Source organism: Drosophila tropicalis, unplaced genomic scaffold, assembly GCF_018151085.1.
Source record: "Drosophila tropicalis isolate 14030-0801.00 unplaced genomic scaffold, ASM1815108v1 contig_980, whole genome shotgun sequence".
In the NCBI taxonomy this organism is placed as follows: domain Eukaryota; kingdom Metazoa; phylum Arthropoda; class Insecta; order Diptera; family Drosophilidae; genus Drosophila; species Drosophila tropicalis.
In genome coordinates, this window is record NW_027173484.1 from 637,593 (window position 1) to 660,631 (window position 23,039).

Genomic DNA, 23,039 nt, shown 5'->3' on the forward strand with positions numbered 1-23,039 from the left:
GTCGCGTCCAGAAAACGGTAAAAAAAAAACAAAGCAATGAGAGAAACAAAAAGCATTGAATGTTGGTTGTGCGGCATTTCGCGTCGAAGTGTAGTTCGAAAGGGAGAAAAAAAAACGCGAGCAAAAAGAACAGTAAGAAGTCTTTTTCGGTGTTCTCTACTTGTGGAACAGGAATCAATTTGTCGAAAAATGCGTGGTGTGTAGACAGCGGAGCAACAGCTCATTTGTGTGCGGACAAATCAATGTTTAAGAGTATGCGTGAGCACAAAGAGTAAATCAAGTTAGCAGGCGACAGTTATATAGAAGCCGAAGGTGGCGGTACAGTGGTTGACGTGCTAAATGTAAAGGACTTGTAATGTAATTTTATTTCGGTATCAAAGGCAACAGAAAATGGCTTAAGAGTAAATTTTGTCAAAAACAAAGTGTTTGTTAAAGACAGTAACAATCGTGATTTGTTTTTGTTTCAATGTAAAACAAAACCAGTGTTTGCTGCAGAAACAAATGTAAATCAGCTGGTCAAATGGCATGATCGGTTCGGACATTTAAATTTCGATAGTTTAAATAAAATGATCAAGCAGGAAATGGTCTATGGTCTCAATGCTAGAGTGTGTAGAACAAATGACCTTATATTTGAAACGTATGCAAAAAGTAAATTTTGCGTTAAGAAGTTTCCGAAGTTTTCGGAAAGTCACTCAAAGGAATTGTTGGGCTTGATTTATACAGACATTTGTGGACCTATGCGTACAGCGTCACAAGGTGGTGCGCGCTATTTCGTAACTTTCATATACGATAAATCACGTTATGTATCGGTGTACATGTTAAATAATAAAAGCGATATTTTCGAGAAATTCAAAGATTTCAAAATGCTAGCAGAAAATCAGACGGGTAAGCTTATAAAAGGCGTACGAAGCGACAACGGTCGTGAGTACCTGAGCGATGTATTTGAACAGTTCTTTTCGGGTCATAGAATTAAAAGACAACTCGCTGTTCCCCACACTCCACAACAAAATGGTGTGGCGAAACGCGCCAATAGGACCTTGATGGAGATGGCGCGAGGCATGATATTGCATGCTGGAGTTGGCGAATCTTTTTGGGGCGAGGCAATAATGACGGCTGCATATTTACGGAATGGAGCAGAAACTGCAACTTTGCCTGACAATACTCCATACGAAGTTTGGTATGGGAAAAAGCCGAGCGTATCTCATCTTAAAGTATTTGGTATGAAAGACATGTATTAGATAAAACTCATAAGAACAAGTTTTCGGCAAAAGGGAAGCAGCATATTTTGGTAGGTTACTCCGAAACTGCCAAGGCCTATCGTCTTTACAACCCTGTCAAAATTACCGTAGTAGTATCCCGAGATGTCGTGTTTTTGGAGCACAAGTTCATGAAAGAGTTGGAGCACGGTCGAGAATCATCATGTGAGTCAGATGTGGTAATCTTTCAGCCAAGTGAAAAACTTGATTGCGAGCATAATGATGAAATCCAAGAAAATTCTGTGGAGCGCGTGGTGTGGTGACGAAGAAAATGCTGAGGAGGAGCAAGCATATACCCGAAGAGGACCAGGGAGACCAAAGATTGTTCGCACTAGGTGCGAACCTACCTGTATAAATGAGGCATTTAAGTCAGAGCAGTCGGAAAACTGGAAATAAGCAATGCAGAAAGAGTATGAGATGAGAGTGGCAAAGTTCATCGTTTCTAGGCAAGATTGGTCGCAAAACGGTGTGGTCAACAATATGGAATTAACTTCAAGGAAACTTTTTCCCCGGTTGTACGTTATTCCTCAATCAGACTGGTGATTGCGTTGGCGGTGGAGCACGAGATGCACTTGCATCAGATGGATGTCTCAGCAGCATACCTAAATAGTGAGCTACAAGATGACGTTTATAACCTGAAGGCTTTGTCGATGCTTATCGCTGTATAGTTGTACGGCTTGAAACAGAGTGGGCGTGAGTGGACCCAAAAGCTGGAGAAAATGGGTTTCGTTCTGTGTGCAAGCGAACCGTGTAAATACACGAGAAAAGTCAATGGGTATTTATCTATTATTGTTGTATTTGTTGACGATTTTATACTTGCATGTACCAGAAAAGACGACGCGGCCTACATAAAGCAGCTCATATCAAACGAATTTGATGTGGTCGACGGCGGTGAACTCCATAATTTTTTGGGGATGGAAATCGAGCGAGATGGTAAGACTGGCAATGTCTCCATAGGCCACAAGCAGTACATCGAAGGCTTGTTGCATGAATATGGTATGCAGGACTGCAAGCCGAACGCGACTCCTCTAGAGGTTGGGTTCCAGACGAAGTGCGATAGAAATGATTGCGGTCAGTTGGATAAGACACGCTTTCAATCATTCGTTATTTTATTTGGCGTTGACTACACGGCCAGATATAATACTCCCTGTGGCTAAGTTGGCGCAGAGAAATGCAGATCCACACAAGGAACATGAGGTTGCATCCAAGAGGGTATTGAGATATCTGAGAGGTACGTCAGATGTGAGACTTCATTATAGCAAAACTTGTGTTCCTATCCACTGTTTTGTTGATGCGAACTGGGCTAGCGATTGCAACGAACGGAAGTCCTTCACCGGCGGTGTCATGGGAATCAGCCTAAGAAGCGATATACATCAGAAAGCTGATCAACGAGATGGGATTCGGGCCGATGGCGAAGGTGCTAACTTATAGCGACAACCAGAGCGCACAATGTCTTGCTAAAGATGTTAAATTTCATTTACGTAGCAAGCATATTGAAATAAAATATCATTTTGTAAGGGAAATGTATAAAGATAATGTAAAAGATATCAAATACATTCCCACAGATAGTATGACGTCAGATATTTTAACAAAGAACTTGTGTAAGGTCTAACATGTAAAGTTTACAGAAATGTTTGGATTAAAATAATATTTTTATAAGATAGACTTCGCATTGAGAAGGAATGTTAAAATATGTATATAACCACTGCAGTACGTCTATCTCTTTCTTATTATTCTCGAATGATCCGATCTGTTAATTGTAACGGACATCGCATTGAGAAGGAATGTTAAAATATGTATATAACCACTGCAGTACGTCTATCTCTTTCTTATTATTCTCGAATGATCCGATCTGTTAATTGTAACGGACATTCTTTCATTTTTGCTTTAGATTAATTTTCTAGCTGGCTGCGCTGCAGCGAATATTCTTATGCATAAATTTAGTCTCTAATAAACCTCCACTCAAATAGATATACACGTAGAAGGATGCATTAAAACGTACCCTAACTTCACTCAAGAACGTTATGTAGATAAGAAGAGCATTTTAGAATTATTTTTAAGTACAACCAAGGCGTATAATTCGCCTAAAGAGATTTTTTATTCGTCTTGTATATTTTTATTAGTTAATAATTTTTTTTTTTTTCAGAATTTGAGTATACTTATTAATTCACAATGTAACTAGATGCTTTAGCTCTATTAGGAATATGTAAACTTTCCTATTTTCAACAGCGACAGCAACACAACGAAAGATCTTTCTGCGTGGGAAAAATTAACAAGATGTAAGTGTAACAAAAACCCAAATTTTCCTTTTAATATTATTATTAAAATTTATTGGATGAAATCAATTCATTCGTGTAAGCATTAGTACTTAACATACCTCGCAAATAACTGTTGACACTTTTCCATTGTCTGCAATAAGTGTCTCTGACTGACACAATAATAAAGACTCAGACAGAAACTGTTCTTGTCGCGAATGACTTAGCTCGCTCGTGCTCTGATCGAGACAGTCATTTCTGTTTTCATTTCGCTCAAGTCAAACACTGATCGATTGCTTAAGTTAAATGAAGAAAATTGTCTTTTGCGTATGTATGGGTAAACACACGCGATTGATGCGTTCTTATTTACATTTATGTATATATATGTATGTATGTATTTACACGCACACGATAGGCAAAGATCATTTCTGTTGAGTTTTTTAGTCAAACTGTCTTTTGTTGAGACTCTTTGTGTGACCAAAAATCGTATTAATCTTTACGCGACACTCATTTAAGAGCGTCACACGAATGAGTCAATGCAAAGCGCTTGACAAAAAACAATTTAAAACAAAACAAAATGTGCCGCTCAGAGAGAGATCGTTTCTGGAGAATCTTTTCGGTTATAATACGAAGCAGAGCATATGAGAAAAAACGATCAACTGTCATTCGTGAGCTATGGTATTTAATACATTGTCAATGGATAAAAATATTTAGAGAGAATGAAATTCGTGAGGATATTAGCGAAATAAAGCAACATAATTGTATAATTTTTTTTTCTATTTTTTTTTTGGAACTTAAGTTAAAAGTTTAATTATAGTAAAGTTAGGAAATCATGAAAATGATCATCTATAGTGCATGCAAAAGACGTGATGTCCGAAACTCTTTTGTATTCTTCTTTAATAAAAACCAAGGCAAGGGATTTGGTTAATACGAAATGCCAACATACATAAAATACGCTATTAAAATACTATGACGTTCATAAAGAACTCCCCACAGCCTGTTTTAGTCGTTCTAGTCGTTCTAGTCGTTTATGAATCCCATTGAGCTGTCAAATGACCTATTATTCATATAATTTAGACGTTCTAAAGGACTATTGTTTAGAAAATAAGTAGCCACTTCAGGAGAGTTACGATAAAAAGTCATTACTTTATATCTGGTAGTGTTAAGATATAATAGATTAAGCTGGAACCAGGATTGAAAGTTTTTAAGATCAGCTTGTAGCCGACAAAATGAATCTGTTTCTTTATAAGTAAGACGAAGCTTGACATCGTCGACAAAGTCGTTCAGTTTAGTAAGTAATAGAGTATGATTAACAAAATCAAAGGCTTTACTGAAGTCAGTGTATATGACATAAGTTTGTTTACCATTTTTCAACCCCTTGATAATTATAGAGGTAAATTCTAAAAGGTTAGTGGTTGTAGATCTAAGTTTCACAAACCTATGTTGGGATGGCGAAATAATAGAGCTGCAAAAATGTTGAAATTGAAAAGTTATAATTTTCTTAAAAGCTTTCGGAATAGCGGACAATTTTGAGAAAAAGAGGCTTCGGACTTTCCGCCAATTTTTTCTTAATGATAACGATACGGACTTGCTCGATATTAACTACGCGGTCTTAGCTGTAGTTAACAATTGTTATAGAATTAAGAATTATTCAATAAACTGAGCTAAACAAACTAAAAAGACCTATTTGTGTCTCAGAGGAAACTTTTGAACCTTGGAAGATTTTAACACATGGCGACCGTGACAGAGGTCACGGTCTAATAAATGTGACCTGGAGACAAACAAATAAAAAACTAGAGCTGGAGGCAAATTAACAAAAGAAGTGGGGACCAAAAATAAAATCTGCGTTGGAGGAGCGAAGGATGTTCTAAAAAAAAAAAAACAAAACCAATGAATAATTCTGAGTGAGTAGAGTGTGAGATAGCAAAGAGGAGTGGAGTGCAAAATAAAATAAAGAAAAGAATAGCACACGTTAAATGGCTATTGTATTCTGAACAAGCACCACCTCCATGGGCGGTAGCACAAAAGCTACAGCAAGAACTTGATTTTTTGAAATCATTAAAAAGCAACAAGCCAAAATTTCAACCTCACTCAGAAAAACCTATTCAAATTACCGACATTAACAAGAAAACTCCTCCAAAGCAAGTGCCAATACCCAAAGAAGAAAAGAAATGCCCCCAAGACTGCCCTGGACCACTATATTCACAATACTGTGAATACAGCTGCTGCTTAAAAAGAACTGGTGCGAAGACCGGCACCGCTACCGACTGAGCCCATAGGCCCCGGACAACAGCAGCCGAGACGACAAGTTTGGCCTTTTAAGCCATCGATGGAGCATTAGCGTGTAAACCGGCGACGACCAGCTGATGCTGAATCCAGAAGCTGAATTGACAACAAGATATAATTTAATTGAAAATTTTTAAATTTAAGTAATTGCAAGAAAAAAAGAAAATTTAAAAAAAAATTTTTATATATAAGAGAACAAAATGTTAATTTAATATACATATATAATGAACAAAATGTAAATTCAAATATTGTTAAATTGAGCGGAACCTTATCTGCCCGATAGCAGTGTAGCCTGTAAATCTATACGAAAAATTTGGTAGGGTCATGTAAAAAAAAATGTTTTCTTTTAATAAAAAAAAAAAAATTTCTTCGAGATTCTTAAAAAAAAATATCTTTCAAATTGAATGTTTGATAATATAATTAGCAAGTTTGATGGCATATTTGATGAACCCGATATTGGGTTAATAGAGACAAAGACGGTGGACTCCACTGCTAATGTAATCAATAAAATAGAGTCATCAAATGTTGATTTCAAACTTACTAATGTACTTTTATTAATAATTGTAGTAATAATGAGCGCATATGTATTATACAAAGCATATAAACTACACAATAAATGTGTAGCAAAAAGAGCCTTAAGCCATGCTAATGATCTTGATAAGATCTAAATAACATATGCATCAATTATTGTAACCGTGCATTTAAAAAAAAAAATTAATAAAAAAAATGTATACCACTTCTCAAAATAAAAAATTAAACTGAAAAAAAAAAAATATATAAAAATATATATGTGTATATCAATTGATTAAGATGAGTATATTAGATGATTATTTTAGGAAGATAGTAGATAGGCATCCCAGAATAGTTTCGCATTTAATTGAGGTTTTTAGAAGCGAGCAGAGCAATTCACCTCAACGCTCGATATGTCTGATACAGATTAGGTTAGCTTACCTAGATACCGGGGGAAGGGTTCCCAGTTCGAGGTTGCACTAGGGTACAGGTGAGTTTCATCCTCTCAGTACCATATGTATGCTGTTATTCAAATGCAACAGGCACACTTTGCTCCTACCTAATAGATGAAGCCCAACAACAAAAAAAAAAAAAAAAAATTTATCCAAGTTGCCAAATGCACATTAAGCAATATGAGCAAGATAGAAACAAAATATCTTCAAAAGTACATTCCTTTCCTTGATTTCCTGATACACTCAGGCGAAACAAATTACAAACACAAGGAAATTAGGTACTGGATAGCCAACAATTGCAAGTTTAACAAATATATTTTATACCTTATGGAACAATCCATAAAAGTAGCATATAGTAGGCTATTGTCAAGAAAACTTAAACATAAGGATGTGCCCTAATGGGTACATAATATATTTGAAGTAGGTATAGAAACTTTTGATATAGGAGATTCAGATGAAGAGGTAGATAGATAAAAAGTAAAAAAAAATGTTTAAGCATGGAATGGGAGGAATTATTTCTCCATATCCAAAATATAAAAGAAAATTTCAAAAAATCCTATAAATGCGTAACACAAAATAGAAATATCCAAAAAGAAACAATAAACAAGCACGCAAAAATTCTTGTTGATTCTTTCAATGAAGCAAGAAAGTTAGTGTATGTTAATAGAGAGAACATAGGTCAAACAAACTGGTCAAAGATTTCCAATCTATTGATTAAGTTAGGTGCAAACCTAATATCTATAAAAACAAAATACAATCTCGATATATTTGTACCCACAGTACTTAATTTACCTCTGAGCATAGACACTTGTAAAAAAGAAACAGAGCAAGAAGGCGAAGAATCTGAAACAAGCGAGGAAGAAATAGAAGAAAAATATCTAAACGATCTAACAATTCCTGCGCTATTGAGACTACCTGATATAGAAGCATTGTCTGAACAAGACAACGACTCAGATTTAGAAATTAATACAAGTGTCATAAACACAACCGACAGAATGGCAGAATATAATGCCCAACGAAAATGCAACTCCAAAGATTTATAACAGCCTTGAGGTTGGTAGATATGATGAAAGGCGACTACGAAAGTATAACAGTTGAGGTAATAAAATCAAAAATTATTGGCTTAACACTATATGAAGTACAACAAGAACTTCAGTTGAAGCAATAATACAAAAATTGCAATTCATTGTAGTTGGTGAAACATCCAAAAATATAAAAGCCAAGTTAAAGAATACCACTCAGAAAGGTAAAACCGCTGACAAATTCACTTCGACGATAGATAACTTACGCAAAATTCTTCAAGCTGCGTATATCGATAAAGGTATGCCAGCGGGACTTACTCTTAAGAATAGCACAGATGATGCTGTAGAAGCAATGATTGAAAATTGCGAGCAAAACAAAATTAAAACTATACTTGACTCCAGTAATTTCAAAACCATGGACGAAGCTATAGGAAAATTCTTACAAAAAAGTAATGAGATAAAAGGAAACCCAACTACGGTTATGTTTGCCCAAAGAAACCGTGGTAATTATAATAACAAATATAATTATCGTGGTAGAGGCAATGGTCGTGGTTATTACAATAATTATAATAATCACAATAACGGCCAAAATTTCCAACAAAATAGAAACAATAACTACAGAGGAAATAACAGAGGTTACACCAGGAACAATAAAGGTAACCGAGGAAATAACCGACAAAACGGTTATAATAACAATAATGTTAGGGTAGCACAGAATGCTTCGGGAAACTCCCAAACACCTTTAGATACTCAGCAATAAAGAGTAATAGGATTCACGCCATCAGTTTTAGTCAAAATACGTTTGTTACCTTCATGAATGTGGCAACGGGAAAAAAGTTAGTATTCTTAATAGACACAGGAGCGGAAATATCTATCGTAAAAGAAAATTCCGACAATTTTCAAAGTATCCAAACCAATAAAATCATAAATATACAAGGGATTAGTCAAGAAGTAACTAGATCCATAGGGTTTACTTCTGTTGAAATACAATCTTCAAAATATATAATACCACACGACTTTCACATCGTTAATTCCCAATTCGCTATTCCATGTGATGGAATACTAGGAATCGATTTCATAAGAAAATACAACTGTCAATTAGATTTCAATCCGTCCGAAGATTGGTTAATAATTAGACCAAACAACCTAAAATATCCGATATATGTACCAATATCGTACAGTTCTGGTAATAATTCAATAGTTTTGCCAGTAGGATCCCAAGTTGTCCGTAAAATTGAAATAAGCTCACAAGAAGACAGTGTATTGATTTCAAATCAAGAAATTCAACATGGTATTTATTTAGCAAATACCATAACCAACTGTCAAAACGCAGTCATAAGAAATACTACAAATATAGATCAAATAGTAAACATATCAAATTTAAAGTATGAACCGCTTTCCCGCTATGAAATAATCGAAGCAAATAAAGAACAGCGTGAAAACGCAGTACTAACTACGTTATCAAAAAATTTTCCGCCACAGTTTCACAGCCAACTTACGAAGTTGTGCAAGAAATATAGTGATGTATTCGGACTAGAAACCGAATATATAACAACAAATAATTTTTATAAACAAAAATTAAGAGTGGTGGACGATGAACCAATTTACATTAAAAACAGAGGGCCGGGGCTAACTTCGACCGCGTCAAAGTTTGTATACCCTTGCAACTTTTTTGGTAACTCTTTCCTTACCTAATAGCAATCAATGTGGAAGAACGTTTTAGCTAAAAAGGCTTATGTTTGCGAAAGAATGGCCTACAATCATAGGAAATAACGAAGATATTGATCAAAGTCACTGTTTTCCACCGATTGTTCCTATGGGAGCTATATGATATAGTTACCCGATCTTTATCAAATTCGAAACAATCATCAACAGATACATTAAATTAAGAAATGTTAAATTTGAAAGCAATCGCGTTAAAAGTAACGAAGTTATTTACAAAAGTCACTGTTTTTGACCGATCGTTCCCATGGGAGCTATATGATATAGAGATATATTAAACTAACAAATGTTTAATTTACAAAAGTCACTGTTTTCGACCGATCGTTCCTATGGGAGCTATACGATAAGTTACCCGGACGGACGGACATGGCTCGTCTCGTCGTGCTGATCAAGAATATATATACTTTGTATGGTCGGAGATGCTTCGTTCTATGCGTTGCACACTTCTGACCAAAATTAATATACCCTTTTTGCAAGGGTATAATTATAGAAATCCTCATAGTCAGAAAGACGAAATACAGAGACAAGTCCAAAAACTTATAAACGACGAAATAGTCGAGCCTTCCGTATCTCCATACAATAGCCCACTTTTATTAGTACCGAAAAAATCGTTACCAAATTCCGAAAATAAAAAATGGCGATAAGTAATTGACTATCGTCAAATTAATAAAAAATTGTTGTCCGATAAATTTCCATTACCTAGAATTGATAATCTAACAGATGTTTTTGAGAAGTGTAGGCAACACAACCTAAAGTTACATCCTGAAAAATGTTAATTTTTTATGCACGAAGTCACCTTTTTGGGACATAAATGCACAGAGAAAGGAATCTTGACTGATGACACAAAGTATGATGTCATTCAAAATTATCCAGTCCCACATGATGCGGACAGCGCTAGAGATTCATTGCATTTTGCAACTATTATTGAAGATTTATACAAAACTTCGCTGAATATTCTCCAGCACTGTTACAGTACCCAGATTTTAGCAAAGAATTTTGCATAATCACAATACTTCGCATATTGTTTCAATACAACACCCTCTATGGCACATGATTATTGTCCATATCAGTTGGTATTTGGTAAAACTTCAAATTTACCCAAACATTTTAATAGTATAGATAAGATAAAACGACTTTATAACATAGAAGATTATGCTAAGGAATCAAAATTTAGATTAGAACAGGCCTATAAAAGAGCCAAAATTATGTTAGAACAGCACAAAGCTAAAAATAAAGAGACATATGATAGGAAAGTAAACAATATTGAATTAGAAATAGGAGATAAAGTTTTATTACGAAATGATACGGGTCATAAGTTAGAACCTAAGTTTTTAGGCCCATATACCATAGAAGAAATAAGAGATAGGGATAACATTTTAATTAAAGATACAAAGAATAAGAAACAATTAGTGCATGAAGATAGGTTAAAAATTTTTATCAGTTAACATTTATATAAATATATGTACAAAAAAAATAATACCACTAAATTTTTAACATTTAATGACAATATATATATATATATATATAAAAAAAAAACAAAATTTATCATATATATCATTAAACAAATATTCAACGAAAAAAGTGATCTTCGGTATTGTAGGCTTCGCCAGCTTTTTTCGCTTCATTTAGTTGGCAATGTAATTCCCAACTAGTTTTAGCGTTGAAGACATGGTATGGCTATTGCAATTCTGGAGTTCTTTAGCAAAGTCTGCTGATGATAGAACTTGGTAGTTCTTGAAATAGCTATACAGACAACCTGCTCACCTTTTTGTGTGTTGCCTTTGAAATAATCTTCTATTGTAAGATTGACCTCGAGCCGGCTAAGTTCGATTTAAATTTCAATAGGTCGTAATCTTTAACCAGATAACACTAACGGAAGGCACGCCGTTACTTTGGAATTTTATTCCAAAAACCCTTTCTTCTATATGGTACAATATACCGTGTATAAAATAACAGGTCGTGAATTTAGTTTGTTAGGGCGACGCTCTTACACTAATATTTTATGAAATAAAAGGCGCTATGGCGCCTAAGGGTATGCACAAAAGGTGGTCTTCGGTATTGTAGGCTTCGCCAGCTTTTTTCGCTTCATTTAGTTGGCAATGTAATTTCCAACTAGTTTAAGCGTTGAAGACATGGTATGGCTATTGCAATTCTGGAGTTCTTTAGCAAAGTCTGCTGATGATAGAACTTGGTAGTTCTTGAAATAGCTATACAGACAACCTGTTCACCTTTTTGTGTTGCCTTTGAAATAATTTTCTATTGTAAGATTGACCTCGAGCTGGCTAAGTTCGATTTAAATTTCAATAGGTCGTAATCTCTAACCAGATAACACTAACGGAAGGCACGCCGTTACTTTGGAATTTTATTCCAAAAAACCCTTTTTCTATATGGTACAATATACCGTGTATAAAATAACAGGTCGTGAATTTAGTTTGTTAAGGGCGACGCTCTTACACTAATATTTCATAGCGCCTAAGGGTATGCACAAAAGGTGGTCTTCGGTATTGTAGGCTTCGCGAGCTTTTTTCGCTTCATTTAGTTGGGAATTACATTGCCAGTTTTAGCGTTGAAGACATGGTATGGCTATTGCAATTCTGGAGTTCTCTAGCAAAGTCTGCTGATGATAGAATTTGGTAGTTCTTGAAATAGCTATACAGATAACCTGCTCACCTTTTTCTGTGTTGCCTTTGAAATAATCTTCTATTGTAAGATTGACCTCGATCCGGCTAAGTTCGATTTAAATTTCAATAGGTCGTAATCTCTAACCAGATAACACTAACGGAAAGCACGCCGTTACTTTGGAATTTTATTCCAAAAAACCCTTTTTTCTATATGGTACAATATACCGTGTATAAAAAAAACAGTTCGTGATTTTAGTTTGTTAAGGGCGACGCTCTTACACTAATATTTCATAGCGCCTAAGGGTATGCACAAAAGGTGGTCTTCGGTATTGTAGGCTTCGCCAGCTTTTTTCGCTTCATTTAGTTGGCAATGTAATTCCCAACTAGTTTTAGCGTTGAAGACATGGTATGTCTATTGCAATTCTGCAGTTCTTTAGCAAAGTCTGCTGATGATAGAACTTGGTAGTTCTTGAAACAGCAATACAGACAACCTGCTCATCTTTGTGTGTGTTGCCTTTGAAATAATCTTCTATTGTAAGATTGACCTCGAGCCGGCTAAGTTCGATTTAAATTTCAATAGGTCGTAATCTCTAACCAGATAATATTTTTTTATAAAAAAGATCATATGCAGAAATAAGAAAGGTTGCTGGAATCGACGTGCGGCACAGCCGAAGTTAGCTTCCTTGATATTTTTGATTTCAATTGCACTCCAATTTAATTCAACCTCCGCCGCCGTGTGCAGACGTGTTTTTTAGTACATTCCGCAAAATTTAGTGTAAAAATAAAAACTATAGTTCAAAATACAATATTCGGCTGCTCTGGCTCCTCGATTTCATGAAATTATGATATTGTCACTCATCGAAGTCGGTCTTGATTTTTGTGCTCTCTTTTTATAATATTAATATTAAATTAATTCAAAGATAAAGTTAAAATTAGATTCCTATTAATATCAAAACATTAACAAACGCACATATTACTCTATTGTTACGCTATTTAGTTTTTAATTTTCTTTAATTTTTTGCTTCCACCCGAGCTCTTAATTAACGGTTTACAGTTTGTCTTTTAATTGCGCTTGCGCTTGTGACAAGTTTTTGTTGGGTGTTTTAATAAAAAAAAAATCCGGTCACTACACTATGCCGAAGTTTTTAAACCCTTGCAATCCTTGGCAATAATAATTTTACTTTTTGAAATTTCTCTTCCTGCAACTCAATTCATCAATACATAAACAAAACATTATTACTCTTTTTGCTGCAATTATTTCTTCCTTTTACATTTTTCCCTAAGCAACGCACGGCACTCATACACATTCAGTTCATGTAGCGTTGCGTCTGTGTGTGTGTATGCATGTACTCTTTTGTTTTGATGATGACGTAGTAGGCAGCAAGCAGCGCTGCCGGCAGCGGTTGAACCGATTTACATTGACTGTAACTTGTGTTCTATTTATCCGATCGGATTCAAATTTTGGAATCTGAGTTTTTATATCCAATACTAAAATTTCATGGAAATACTCCAATTTTCATCAAACAGTTTTTTCTAGAGCTACGTATATGATATAGTGATCCGATCCTAACAATTTTCCTACTTTATCTGCTCCGAGTTATAAATAGCTTAAATACCAAGTTTCATCTCGATAGCTCTTAAGATGGCGGCAGGAAGTTGATTTGCACAGACGGACCGACGGATGGACGGACAGACGGACATGGCTATATCGACTCAGCTTCTCATGCTGATCAAGAATATATGTACATTATGGGGTCGGAAACGTCTCCTTCTGTGCGTTACAAACATCTGACCAATTTTATAATACCCTCTGCAATGGTATAAAAATCACGTTTGCAAAAATTGTGTAGGGCTCTCAGACGCCTCAGAGACGCCTTTTTACAATCATCAACTTCTTTACCTACCAACTAAAAAGCAGTAAAGGGCTCCAGGGGATTGAGCCATCGGTCCCAACTCAAGAAATAGCAGACGCATTGGCCGAAAAAACTTTGCGGTTAAGTCTGTTGTCAAAATCATCAACAGGAACAAAGTCGCACAGCCGCTCTTTAATATCGAGCTCCAACAAGTTCCAAAGCGGTCGAAGCCAAATGAAATGCACCCAATCTACAACCGTTAGCTTCTATTGCACAGAAGAATCACCGTAGAGAAGTCCCATAAGAGATACCATCATAACCATCGCAGTGTAAAAACTCCCAGGAATACAACCTCACCTCTAACAATAGCAATCGCAGGTCAGTTTGTGTTGGCTGCGGCGAACATCATAAAGATGGCATTTGCACCAAGGACAGAAACAACGTCGCACTAAGACTATGCAGTAACTGTGGAGGGAACCACACGGCCAACTACAGATGATGTCCTGTCTTCAAGGATCTTAAATCACACCTAAACGGGCGCAAACCCCCAGCTGGACCAAAAATCACCTTCAACGCCTCTAAAACTAAACCGGAGATATTCTTCGGCAAGGCTGTTAGATCATCTAACATGCCTGCTACAACCAGTCCTAGTGCATTATTCCCTAGTGTGCTCCGAACTGGACAGACGGAGCCCGCGAAAGAGACCCCGTCACTCCACCATCTACAGAATCCGCAATCTAGCGCAACCTAGCGCTTTTATGACGTTCATGCAAAACTGTCTGCAGGAACTGGTGCGGAATCAAAACCTGCTTATCCAGAAGCTTATCGAGAATAAATAATGGCTTCCCTACGTCTATGTCTTTGGAATGCTAACGGCATCTTCAAGCACAAAAATGAACTGCAACTATTCCTAGACTCAAGTGAAATCGACGTTTTGCTGATTTCGGAAACACATTTAACATCAAAAAATAATTTTCAAATACCAAAATATACTTTCTATGCAACAAACCATCCAGACGGAAAAGCTCATGGCGGGACTGGTATCCTAATCAAAAACCGTATAAAACACTCGTTCCTCAACAGATTTGAAACACAGCATCTACAAGCAACTGCTATAACCGTCCAAACCAGCTGCGGCAACACTACATTGGCTGCCCTGTACTGCCCACCACGCTTCTCAATCTCTGAAAAGGAATTTACCGATTTCTTTAACACACTCGGAAATCGCTTCATTGCAGCAGGGAATTATAACGCCAAACATACGCACTGGGGGTCTCACCTGGTGAATCCTAAAGGAAAGCAGTTGTACAACACAATAGTCAACCCACTCAATAAGATGGATTGCGTCTCACCGGATAGGCCTACTTATTGGCCTACAGATCCACAGAAAGTGCCTGACTTGTTTGATTTCGCAATAACCAAGAGGATTCCGTGTAATCGGATCACTGCGGATACACTGCTAGATTTAACCTCCCCCAAGACCTCAAGTACTTGATCCAAATAAGCTTACAAACCATGCAGATGGTTTGTCTGGATGCTGCAGAGGACATTGACATGTGCGTCTCTGCACTTGAGTCAATGATGGGAGCTGCTGCAAAGGTGTCTACTCCACCTACGAACCATCGGATAGAACAATTAGTAACGGAAAAACGACGTCTAAGAAGAGAATGACAGATTACACAATCACCAGTAGCAAAACTTCGCCTTAGGCATGCCAATCGCAACCTCTCCAAGGAGTTAAGACAAGAGGAAAGCTGGGCTCAAAGGAATTACATAGAAAAGCTCAGTCCAACCAGCACTAAACATCCTCTGTGGAAAGCCCAACTTTAAGCGCTCCTACAGAGACAGTTTCACCGATAAAGGGTCCAACCGGTGGATGGGCCCGCAGTGACGAAGATAGGGCATCCGTATTTGCCACACATCTTAAAATGGTTTTCTAGCCAAATCCAACATCAAACTCATTTGTACTTCCGCCTTCGAGCACATTAACGGATAGTGAGTACTCGAAACTCCAATCGGATGAGATCTCTGCAGTTATTAAAAACCACTTAAGGCCGAAAAAAAGCCCCTGGCCATGACCTAATCACACCGAAAATGATCCTAGAACTCCCTATCATCGCCATACAATACATCTGCAAACTGTTCAACGCTATAATAAGAATTGGCTACTTCCCAAGAGTATGGAAAAGGTCCACTATCATCATGATTCCTAAAGTGGGAAAGGACAAAACCCAGCCATCATCCTATAGGCCAATTAGTTTGCTGCTATGTCTTTCGAAGCTTTTTGAAAAGGTCCTGCAGATCCGACTAAACTCATTTCTGGCATCGGAGAACACAATCCCTTCACACCGAAAAACATGGAACGATTGAACAAGTCAATCGCATAGCATTCGAAATACGAACAGCATTCGAACTAAAAGAATACTGTGCGGCTGTATTTCTCGACGTTGCCCAGACTTTCGATAGAGTTTGGCTGAAAGGTTTGATTTTCAAAATCCGGCAAAAACTCCCACAGTACACCCACAAACTCATGGAATCTTACCTTTACAATAGGAAATTCGCTGTAAGATGTAATGGCTCCGTCTCGGCTGACTTTGAAATCAAAGCTGGTGTACCGCAAGGCAGTGTACTCGACCCATTGCTCTACCTGCTGTGCACTGTAGACTTAATTTAGCCGATGACACTGCAATCCTCCTCTGAAAAATTAGAGGAACACTTAAAGGTGGTAGAGGAATGTCTAGCAACCTGGCGTATCCGGGTCAACGAGCAGAAATACAAACATGTTACATTTACGCTTAACAGAAGAAACTGTCCAGCTCTAATGCCAAACAACGTACCAATCCCTCAAGCCGTGGATTTCACTTACCTTGGCATCCACCTAGACAGAAGACTAAATTGGCGCAAGCACATCGAAGCAAAAAAAGTCACAGCTTAAGGGGTTGCGCACCCCTGAAAAAAAAAAATCGATACATTTTTTTTGGCTCCAAAAATCCTCTATAGTTTCAAGAATCTTTTACGTGTTACATCATATCGGTATTCCAATTGGTTCCGAAGTTACAGCGTTTAGAAATTAGTTGGCTCTGGGACACCGAAGCGTATACATCGTTATTTTGTAGCATCGATGAGAAAGGGAAGCGAGAATCAAAGTATCATCCTTCTCGTGTCAAGATTGGTGGAAAACGTACGCCAAATCGTCATGAAATGGAAAACGAGGAAGCTAGCACAAGCGCTTCAGCAATAAAATTAAAAAGCTGTGGAAGTTCTGAATTTTAATGCCGATGCAGGATTCGGGTACACTTACAATTGCCAATCAGAGAACCCAGTAGGAGACAAAAGAAAGGCCAGAAAACTACGAAGAGCAGCTCAAAAGGAGGCAGATGACAGAAACTCTTCGACGACTTAATGTACGGCCCAGGAATCGCAGATTGAAGGTAATTTGTCAAAATATTAAATTTTGAGACCGAATCTACTGGACCGATTTGGCTCAAATTTTTACCACATATTCTTTACAGTGTTGGGTATCCGCCCACGTAAGTTTTTTTTTTTGATTAAGGTCCTGTTTGGTAGTTATTAATATTTTTAGCCAAAAAATTTCCCCGAAAAAGAGCGTTGTTTTTTTCAAACAGCCGTCATTTTGCCAAGGATTTTGAAATCATGGTGGCACTTGACGGCCCATAACTCCGCCATTTTGTTATTAAAATTTTTTTATTTTTGCTCAAAATATTCCTGAAAGTACCCTCAATCTGTGTATAATAAAAGTTTTTTCCTACATTGTATACTGGCCGCACAGCAAAAATTATTTTTTTCATTTGTTTTTTGGACCTCAGGGGTGGCGTAACCCCTTAAACTGAAAGCGAGTAGCTTACATTGGATCATCAATGCTCGGTCCCCTCTACTTCTGGAGTATAAAGTCCTCCTATACAACTCCGTACTGAAACCCTGGACTTACGGTGCCGTACTTTGGGGAAATGCAAGTACCAGCAATGTCGACATTATACAAAGGGCGCGGTCGAAGAATTTAAGATCAATCACGGCGGTTCCGTGGTACATACGGAACGACAACATTCAAAATGATCTAAATATACCTAGCGTAAAATATGAAATAGGTAGTCAACAACTGAAGTATTCTGCGAAACTGGATGCACACTCTAATGTTCTTGCCAATTCCTTTAGCGAAATAATAATAGATTAGGGCCTGCAATATCCCCAGGATTTATCTTAAGTACTAGATGAAGAAAAATATCTCAAACTTGTTATTAGGCTCTGTTGGAATAGATTAGGGCCGCCTGCAATATCCCCAGGATTTATCTTAAGTACTAGATGAAGAAAAATATCTCAAACTTGTTATTAGGCTCTGTTGGAATACCCCTATTTGGCTATCAAATAACAACATTACGCAATACTATCAGTCATTAGGCAATACTATTAAAGTACTATACTATATATTAGTCATTACGCAATACTGTCATCTTTTTAATGACTGGTCAAACATGCTTTCTAACTTCCTCTTTTGCTCTGAAAACTTGAACTGTGTGGATGTGGTCCCGGTGTTGCAGAAAGAAAATAATCAAAAAACAAATAAATAATCAACATATAAAATTAAACTTAAACAATAGAAAACTTTAATTGAATATTAGCTTCATCAATTCTACAGGTTATGGGCCTAGTCCATGAGAATTTAAAGAAAATATAAAATTAAAAAAAAAAAGTCAAATTTATTTGTGCGTTCATCTTTTTTTTTTTTTTTTTGTATACATATATGTATATGTATATGTAACACATACGTAGGAAATGGAAAAGAATAAGTATAATATTAAACCTTTCTGTGAAAAGTATTCTACATGGAAATTTAGACTTAGGGCTTTATTTACCGAATTAAACGTCATTAAAGTAATTGATAATCCAACGCCTAACGAAGTAGATGATACTTGGGAAAATGCGGAGATATTGGCGAAAAGCACATTAATTCAAAATTTAGGCGATTCTTTTTTAAACTTTGCGGCAGGCGATATCACGCCACGTGGAATTTTGCAGAATTTAGATGCGGGATACGAGCGTAAAAGCGTTGCTTCTCATTCGGGTGCATTCAAACGTTTAATGACCCTCAAACTATCTAGTGGAATGACCCTTTCGAAACATTTTATTATTTTTGATGATATGGTGGATGAGCTGTTAACAGCAGGTGCACTAAGCAACAAGATCGCACATTTGCTGCGGACTCTTCCTTCAAACTATAATGGTGTAATCACTGCGATTGAAACTTTGTCAGACGATACTCTATCATTAGCATTTGTAAAAACTAAATTGTTCGACTATGAGACCAAGCTAAGAGATGGAAGTACGGATACAAGTCGAAAAGTCATGAAGGCAGTCGTAAGCAACAGAAAATATTTTAATAATAATAGTGGGATGAAAGCTAAATACAGACAACAAAAGAAATTTTTTAAAGGAAAAGCAAGAATTAGCGTTAAATGCCAATACTGTGGCAAAGAGGGGCATATTAAAAAGAATTGTTACCATTTTAAAAGGGCAAATAAAAATTAAATCAACAAAATAGTCGAGCTCAAGTTGCAACATCGGGCCACGGTTTCGCGTTCATGATGAAAAAAATTAAAGAAAGTGATAAAGTTAATAGTGAACTCGGATTTATACTCGATTCTAAAGCCACTGACCATTTGATCAATAATGACTCGATGTTTGCCGATTGTGTGGAATTGCGGCAGCCAATAAAAATCGCTGTGGCAAAAGAGGGTGAATTCATATATGCTACTAAACGTGGAATAGTGCGGCTACACAATGGACACGATATCACTCTGGAGGATGTGCTCTACTGCAAAGAAGCATCAGGAAACCTCATATCTGTTAGGCGCCTGCAACAGGGTGGGATGCCTATAAAGTTTGACTGTGATTGTGTCACCGTATCGAAAAATGGTGTGATTGTCATTAAAAATTCAGGTATGTTGATTGATGTACCATTAGTAAAATTTCCAGCTTACAGTGTAGAGGCGAGGAACAAAAATAATTATCGATTATGGCATGAGAGGTTAGGACATACAAGCAATGCGAAATTACTTGCAATAAAGAATAATAATTTATTTAATGATAGCAGCTTTCTTGTTAATTTAAAATTATTAGATGAAATATGTGAGTCCTGTTTAAATGGAAAGCAGGCTAGGTTGCCAATTAAGCAATCTAAAGATAAAAATTATATAAAACGACCCTTATTTGTAGTCCACTCAGATGTTTGTGGTCCCATTACACCAGTTACACTAGACGACGAAAATTATTTTGTGATCTTTGTAAATCAATTTACACATTACTGTGTAACTTATTTAATAAAATATAAATCAAATGTGTTCAATTCATTTAAAGATTTTGTATCTAAAAGCGAAGCTCACTTCAATCTCCAAATTGTCAATTTGTATATTGACAACGGTAGGGAAGTTATCATTTGACTGTGCCACATACACCCCAGTTAAATGGTGTGTCGGAGCGAATGATAAGAACTATAACAGAGAAAGCCCGTGCTATGGTTAATGGAGCAAAATTAGACAAATGTTTCTGGGGTGAAGCTGTACTAGCTGCAACCTACTTAATCAACAGAGTTCCAAGCAGAGCACTCCTTGACAGTAAAATAACCCCATATGAGCGGTGGCACAATAAGAAGCCCAACTTAAAGTTCTTAAGAGTTTTTGGTTCGACCGTGTATGTACACAATAAAATTAAAAAAGATAAATTTGATGAAAAATCTGTAAAAGCCATTTTTGTAGGGTATGAACCTAATGGACTCAAATTGTGGGATGCCATTAAAGAAAAATTTATTGTTGCAAGGGATATCGTTGTAGACGAAAATAAAATGATTCACTCTAGAGCAGTGAAATTTGAAACAAATTTTCCAAAAGAGAGTAGGAGTCAAAAAGAAATCCTAGAAGGAAATGCGGAATGTGATCAGCTTAGTTTTCCGAATGAAAGTATGGAAAGAGATCAGCTCAATTTTCCGAATGAAAGTAAGGAAAGTGTTTAATTCAACCCGAATGAAAGTACGGAATATGATGGGACGAATATAAAAAGAAAACCAGATCTCCTGAATGATAGTAAGGAATTATATATCCCGAATGATAGTACGGATTGTGAAAAAGCTAATCAGCCGTGTAATGATTTCGAATTGAAAAAGGATACTAATATAATTAGTAGAAAAAGTGAAAGGTTTAAATCCAAACCAAGGCTATCCTATAAGGAGAATAAGGAAACTCTAAATAATTTTATATTAAATGCACATTCAATTTTTGATGAAGTCCTAAGTTCCTTTGAAGAAATATTACATAGATATGATAAATCTGATTGGGAGAAAGCAATAAAGACAGAGTTGAATGCCCATGAAGTTAATAACACCTGGACAATAATAAAAAAACCAGAAAACAAAAATATTGTAGATAGTAGATGGGTATTTTCGATCAAATATAACAAACTGGGCGTTCCAATCAAATATAAAGCAAGACTGGTTGGTTTGAGGTTCTACGCAACAGTACCAAGTTGATTACGAGGAAACCTTTGCCACTGTTGCCAGAATTGTGAGTTTCAGATTCATACTATCATTAGCAGTTCAGTTTAATTTGAAAGTCCATCAGATGGATGTTAAGACAGCTTTTCTCAATGGTACATTAAAGGAGGAAATATACATGAAACCTCCACAAGGCGTACCGTGCAATGCTGGACATGTATGCAAACTTAACAAAGCCATATATGGGCTTAAACAAGCAGCTAAGTGCTGGTTTCAAGTATTTGAGCTAGCATTAATAGAATTCGATTTATATATATTCTTAATAGAGGTGATATTAAGAAAAACATATATGTGTTATTATATGTTGATGACTTAGTTTTATATATATTCTTGATAGAGGTGATATTAAGAAAAACATATATGTGTTATTATATGTTGATGACTTAGTAATAGCGTCAGGAGATATGATTAAAATGAATATTTTCAAAAAATATTTAAGTGAGAGGTTTAGAATGACTGACTTAAATGAGACACGACATTTCATTGGTATGAGAATAGAAATGAATGAAGACAAAATATATTTAAGACAAGCTGCCTATGTGAAAAGAATTTTAAATAAATTTAACATGGAGACAATTCTGTCAGTACTCTAATGAATAAACTCAATTATGAGCTTCTTAACTCAGATGAGGATTGCAACGCTCCTTGTCGGAATCTTATTGGCTGTTTAATGTACATAAGCATTTAAGTACATACATTTATAGCTACTGCCATAAATATCCTAAGTAGATATAGTAGCAAGAACAATACTGAGTTATGGCAATGTTTAAAAAGGATTCTTAGATATTTAATATAAAACTTGTTTTTAAAAAGACTACATTATTTGAAAATGTTTTAGTTGGCTATGTAGATTCTGATTGGGGTAGTAATGAGATTGATAGAAAAAGTACATCTGGATATTTATTTAAAATGTTTGATTTTAATCTAATTTGTTGGAATACAAAAAGACAAAACTCAGTGGCATCTTCATCAACTGAAGCTAAATATATGGCTCTATTTGAAGCTGTTAGAGAAGCCCTCTGTCTAAAGTCTCTTCTAAATAGTGTAAATGTAAAACTAGAAAACCCCATTAAAATTTATGAAGACAACCAAGGTTGTATTAGCATGGCGAATAATCCCTCATGTCATAAAAAAGCAAAACATATTGATATAAAAAATCATTTGTTAAGAGAAAAGATAGAAAATAATGACATTTGCTAGATCACCTAACATTCCCAGAGAGCACACCGACCACATTAGTATAAACTAACAATTGAATATTAATCTTGTTCTTAAATATTTTTGATTGCTAACGTTGTTTTTGAGGGTTGCGTGTTGAAATACCCCTATTTGGCTATCAAATAACAACTTTACGCAATACTATCAGTCATTAGGCAATACTATTAAAATACTGTACTATATATTAGTCATTACGCAATACTGTTATCTTTTCAATGACTGGTCACACTTGCTTTCTAACTTCCTCTTTTGCTCTGAAAACTTGAACTGTGTGGATGTGGTC

General features: G+C 36.1%; 1 protein-coding gene across 1 annotated transcript in view; it reads right to left on the reverse strand.

Moving 5' to 3' along the window:
- Positions 1–23,039, reverse strand: part of LOC137586371 (dipeptidyl peptidase 4) — a 369,935-nt gene that overhangs the window by 58,570 nt on the left and 288,326 nt on the right.